General features: G+C 48.0%; 1 pseudogene; it reads left to right on the top strand.

Annotated features, from left to right (window-relative positions):
• Positions 1–3,385: 3,385 nt before the first annotated feature.
• On the top strand, positions 3,386–3,589 carry LOC125636305 (U2 spliceosomal RNA; annotated as a pseudogene).
• The last annotated feature ends 2,734 nt before the right edge of the window (positions 3,590–6,323 follow it).

Below are 6,323 nucleotides of genomic sequence, written 5' to 3'. Positions count from 1 at the left end.
TCCACTGAAGTCAGTAGAACTACTTGTAGCAGTAAAGTGAGCAGAATTTGTGCCTACATCCTGTATAAGCTGGAGCTGCCTGTAAAAGGCAACATGATCACACAAAGTAGAGCAGATCTGACACATTCTATCCTTTGGAAGGACTGAGAAGCAGACATAAAAACAAGTAGAGAAACAATAGCTTCTTTATTGTAATGCTAATTTCAGAGTAAATAGCTATTTTGTAAGTAATGGTAAGGTTAGGAATCATTCAACCACCAACTGTTATTGCATCATGTATTTGTTAAACCGGACATGGAGTCTGACTTACAAACTGCACATGCAAATTAATGGAATAAAAGAATGGTTTGTAACCACTGTGTCACAAAGGAGTACCTGCATAATGTATGCCTTTATTTGAGCATACAAACATTCTCTATTATAAGAGAGGAAGGATGGGTCAGTCAGGGTGCTGACTTAGGACTTTGGAGAACTGGGTTCAGTTCCCTGCTTCCTGGGTACCCTCTGTCAAGTCCCTCTGACTCAGTTCCCATCTGTAAAATGAGGATAATAATATTTCACAGGGCTGTTATGAGCCTAATACATTAAAGATTGTGAGGTGCTCAATTCCCTAACAGGGGCCACCTTAGATAAATTATGGTTTTATTACTATTTATATTTGAGTAGTGCTTAGAGGCCCCAAGTAGGGATCACTGCCCCACTGTGCAAGGCAATGTAGAAACAAGTAAAACAGAGACAATCCCTTCCCCCTAAAGCTCAAAAACTAGATTATGGTAATATGCATACAAATGGGGATTGGATGAGTCACGGTACCAGTAAGAATCGGTACATTTTCATAACTAGTAGTCAGAAGCCAATCATTGAAACAAGTTCCAACCTATTGTGTCAGAAAATGCAGTTTGTGTAACCTGAACTCTTCAGTTGTCTAGCACAAGGAAACTACCTGGTGTATCTTTCATTTCAAATCCCAGTACTTCTGCCTTGTCAGCAAACAGAACAGATGAGTGAGCGAATCCAAACAGCACTCAGTCACATGATAACAGTTGATTCTGCGTCCTAATCAGATAGGAAATCTTACTGCTACCTAAAGGATAGCAGAGGATAAAATAGTTCTTGGATTTCCACAGAGCTCCTATTGGAAGAGAGCAAGGAAAAATACTCTAGGATTCTATGTTGGTTTTCATATTGACAGATTTTAGAACAAGTTATTTAGAACTCTTCTACAGTACATAAAAAAGAAATTTTATATCCAAACACACACAAGTAGAGCTGGGAGGTCTTAATGACAGTGCTGAAAGTGATCAGAATATGGGATTTAAAAGCAATTTATGTTTAGAATCAACTACAAATGGCAGAAAAACAGTCTGTGTCTAGAACATAAGTCATATATTCCCTCTTACGTCTGTCCCTTAAAAATAATGGAATATTTTTTTTTTTACTGGAAAAATATATGTAAACAGATACTGTTACCATGTCATTAACTACTGCCATCAAAAACAACTGGAAACCTACGGGAGAAATGTATTAATACTTCCAGCAATAATCTATATGACAAATAAATAGCCCTGATGTCTTTTACAAAGATATATGAAAATACTATGCATCATTCTGAGGAATAAATTCAGTTACAGAGGTCACCCATAGAAGCTATATAAATATCTAAATGATGTAAGGTCTTTTCTGGCCACGATAGTTGTACCGCTTTAACTGGTGTAATTAAAATGGTACAACACCCCTAATGTGGACATAGTTATATCAATATAAAAATGTCCTGTATTAGTACAGCCTAGTCCCCTTCCCATATTGAAAAAGTGCTCTATATGTAAAGGTGTCTTATATAACTGTGTCCACACCAGCAGCTGTAGTGGTATTTACATTAAATCTCAGGAAAAGCTTCCTAACTGTAAGCATAGTAGGACAATGGACCAGGCTGCCTAAAGAAGTCATGGAAGCTCCTTTGTTGGAGGTTTCCAAAAAGAGGCTGGATAGCCATCTGTCTTGGATGGTTTAGACACAAAATATCCTGCACCCTAGCAGGGGGTTAGACTAGACGACCCTGGCAGTCCCTTCTAACCCCATGGTTCTATGATTCTAACTATATGATTTAAAAAAAAAATCACAGCCCTAACCCAAAATGGTGTTCTGGTAAATCAGGCCAAAATATATGCAGTATCCCCTAGACATTCCCTGTACTAGGGAAGATTGGAAATATTTTAAAGGCAGCTGTTGCATGTTGATGGAGTGAGGGTTGATTGAATGAGGGGGGAGAATCATATAGTTTTACAGTTAATGGTGTTTCCAAATTCAAGTGGTGCTTGATGATTGGAGTCACCCTGTGGTTATTAGCTAGGGCAGGGAGCCTTGGAGACATTCAGATCTGAGCAGTGTGTTGAGTTCCTAAAGACCGGTGGCAAACAGTGGCAATCTGGATAGAACTGGAGGGAGTATGGGAGGAGGCAGAGAGATTATATTAACTGAAGGAATGAGCAGGTAAAGCAAAGGGGAGTGTAACGAATGCAAGGAGAGATGGGGAAGAGAAAACAAAACAAATAAAAGCATAAATCAGAAGCTGCTCCAGTTTGGAGGAAAGTTTTTCCCAGGAAAGATGGGCAGAGCCTTAGTGAAGAGAAGAAGAAAAAATAAATAGGAAAACAAAAAGGGAGGGAAATGATAGAAACAGAGGAAAGAAGGGGAGGGAGAAAGAACTAAAAATGGCAGCAGAATCAGACTTCTGCTTTTTAAATATTAATATTTGAAGGTATTTCTCTGTAGCCTCTCTCTGATTTATCCCATTTGTGAGGTGCTGCACCAGCCATGTCCAGGAAGTCAGTACAATGACGATTGAATAGGAATGCTGATTTTTATAACTGAATGTCTACCCCTTCCCTAGCCACATCCTTCCCTGCAAAAATAAAATTAGTTTGCTGTGCTCCTCAGTCTAAGCCTTGAACTACTGGTAGCTGAGGAAGATTCCCCTTTAGCAGAAGTAGTGGACTAGGCATATATATTTAGAGAAGAAGAACCTGGGTTTTATCTCTAATGCCAAATATAATGTATGTGGTTTAGCTGACAACCAGCCTGTCTTCAGGCAATCATTAATTGTGACATATGAAAGGCAGGGGCCAAGATGAGACTAACCACTGAGTGAAATGAAAAAAAGATGCCCTTGGGTTAATCTTATAACAAGTCCTATTATATCCAGCTACTTAATTTTAAACTTAAAATTTTACAAAAGGTATGGCACCTACTACTCTTAAAAACCCATTTGTAGGCTTTAAAAAGTTGTCATTTCTTTTACTGAGCTCTCTTCCTGCCATGCTATTCAGGTCATATCTTTTCATAATTTCATTCTTCACTCTCTTCAGGAACATTTCTGACTTCAACCATCGCTTCTCGGCTCCTTGGAGCTAAAATCAAAGTGTAGTGTCTGTTCTTATCAGTTTAATCTCTTTTGATGAACACTTACAACACCTGCTCTGAAGATGGATTCTCCTGCTGCCATTTTTGAAAAAAATCGATGCTGCTTTGAAGATGTATTCTGCTGCATCTTCTTTGGAAGAAAATCCTCTCTCTGCTCCTGAGACATCCCCAGCTGCATCGTGTACCACTACGGCTGCTGCTCCACGGAAGGTCTCTTGGACAATGACTATGAAGAAGATCCTAGGTGCCTCCAGGACATTGCAGACCAGCAGCACGAAGGGGAAGAACGGTGCCTCCTCGAAGGACCCTCTCTGAGATGCTGCTCCAGAAAGATCCTGCATCCTGAGGCTGGCCTGTCAGGACATCACAACCAGAAGGAACATCCTGCCCCCGACACCGCAGCAGCACCAGCTGCCGAGGGATAGCCCCCGCACTTTCCAGGAGCTGCCAACGGAGAGCCCCCCGGCTCTCGAGCAGCACCAGCCGCCAATGGAGAGCTCCCCTGCTCTCCAGCTGCAAGATGCTCTGAGGTGACCACCTCCCACCCCTGCAGCTGCCCAGGTCCCTGACACTGGTGGTGCTCTCGCTGCTCTACACACCACCAAGGAAGGAATCCCCACAGACGGGACCAGCATCTCTCCAGAGACCATCCAGAGGGTCACCAGCACCTTGCCGGATGCCTGCCCAGCCTCAGGAACCACCCAGAGGGACCCCAGGACCTTGCCAGATGCCCACCCAGCCGGACCTCTCGACCCCACCCGCCCACACCAGGAAGAACCAGCCAGCGATACCACCAATGCTGCTGGAACCCCCCCGCTGCAAGGTAATGAGGACACCATCTACCTGCAGTACCCCCTCCCTGCGGATGTGCTCATCTGTCCCATCTGCTCTCCACCCCGAAGCTTCCACCTCCTCGGTGGCATCACCAGGCACCTGAAGAAATGCCACAACAAGCGGGTCGCCTTCAGCTGTGCCCTCTGCAGTCTGCCCTTCGAAGCAGAAGCAACGCAAGAAGCAACGCAAGAAGCAACGCAAGAAGCACCAAGTCGCCTGCAGGAAATGCCTCAAGGGAACAACACAGTCTCCTGCCCCGGCTCCCAGCCCTTCTGCTGCGCGCCGGCCCGCTGCTCCTCAGCCTCAACAAAGAAAACCTACCTTGCAAGCTGCCGTCAAGAAGCCTGCCCCTGTCACCAGGCCAGTGGAACAGGATGCTGCAATCGAGAAGGTACCTGCTGCCTCGGGGAACATTACCCAGGTCCTCGCCAGCAGGAGGCCCGTCTCACCCTCCCATGTCGCCAAGCAGATCCCCATGCTGAGACGACTCAGTGCTACCTTGCCACCTGTCCAGCACGTCCCCGTCCCCAGAAGGATCAGTGCCCCACCGCGCATAGCTGCTCGAGATCCTGTCACTGGAAGAGCCAGCGCCACCCCTCGGACTGCCCTGCGAACTCCAACTGCTGGAGGAGTGAGAGCCAAGCCTCAGACCACCCTATGAGCTCCAGCAGCCAGAGGAGCCAGTGCCAAGCCTCAGACCGCCCTGCCAGCTCCAACCATCGGAGGAGCCAGTGCCACACCCCAGACCACCCTGCGACCTCCAGTCACCGGAGGAGCCAGCGCCCGCCCCAGATCGCCCTACAAGCTCCAGATGTCAGTGGAGGAACCAGCCCCGCAGCCACACCAAAGCACCAGGCCTTCATTGCCAGACGGACCAGCACGGCCCCCAAGTCCATTCTGTGGGAGACTGCTTACGGGAGATCTCACAGTCCAGCGGCAACTGCCCAGGCAGCAGCCACTCATAGAAGGACCAGCGGTGTCCCAGCAACCCCCGAGCCAGACTGTGTCTCTCCGACCACTAGCAACGCCAGCATCCCGCCAGAGATCCCGCCCCAGCACCCAACCGAAGGGAATCCTGACCCACGAGATAGACGGCAGGCCGACCACGCAACAGGCTCAAAGCCTGCAACAGATGAGGTTGAGGACCCTGAGGACCAGCAGCCAATGGTGAGGGCTGCCACTCTGTGGCAGACCGCCTGGACTGAGGAGCTACAAGCGGCAGCTTCCTTTGACAACTTCGACCGCCTCGTAGACAGGCTAACCTGAGAACTGTCTGTGGAAATCACTCCCAGGAGGAGTTCAAACCAGGAGAACGCCTCGCCTTCCCACAGAACGCCTGCTCCGAACCACACCACCACCACCAGGGGAGCCAGAAGTAGAGATGCCAGTTGCCGCTACGATCCAGCAGCGGCTTCAAGGATTCAAAAGCTGTACCGGGCAAACCGCTCCAAGGTCATGAGGGAGATCCTAGACGGGCCCTCATCCTACTGCACGATCCCATCTGAGCGTCTCTACAGCTACTTCAAGGATGTATTCGACCGCATAGCCCAGGACGATGTGCAGCGCACAGAGTGCCTCCACCCCCTACCCCGTGTTGACGAAGCTGGTGTCCTGGAGACTGACTATACACCCAAGGAAGTGATGGCCAGACTCTCAAAAACAAAAAACACAGCTCCTGGGAAAGACAGCATCCCTACAGCCTCCTGAAAAAGCAAGATCCCAGCTGCCTGGTCCTCGCCACGCTCTTCAACCAGTGCAAGTGATTCTGCCAGACTCCCAGCTCCTGGAAGAAGGCCATGACAGTGCTGGTGTACAAGAAGGGTGAGTGGGATGACCCCAGCAATTGGAGACCCATCTCCCTCTGCTCCATGATGTACAAGCTATATGCCAGTTGTCTGGTGTCGCGGATCACGGCGTGGTCGGTGAGCTGGGGAGCCATTAGCTCCATCCAGAAAGGCTTCATGTCCTGCAAGGGCTGCTGTGAACACAACTTTGTCCTCCAAACCATCATTGAAATGGCCAGAAGGGCTCGGAGGCAGTGCGCAGTAGCGTGGCTCGACCTGGCTAAT

Source organism: Caretta caretta, chromosome 4, assembly GCF_965140235.1.
Source record: "Caretta caretta isolate rCarCar2 chromosome 4, rCarCar1.hap1, whole genome shotgun sequence".
Lineage (NCBI taxonomy): Eukaryota > Metazoa > Chordata > Testudines > Cheloniidae > Caretta > Caretta caretta.
This window is presented reverse-complemented; position numbering and strand designations above follow the sequence as displayed.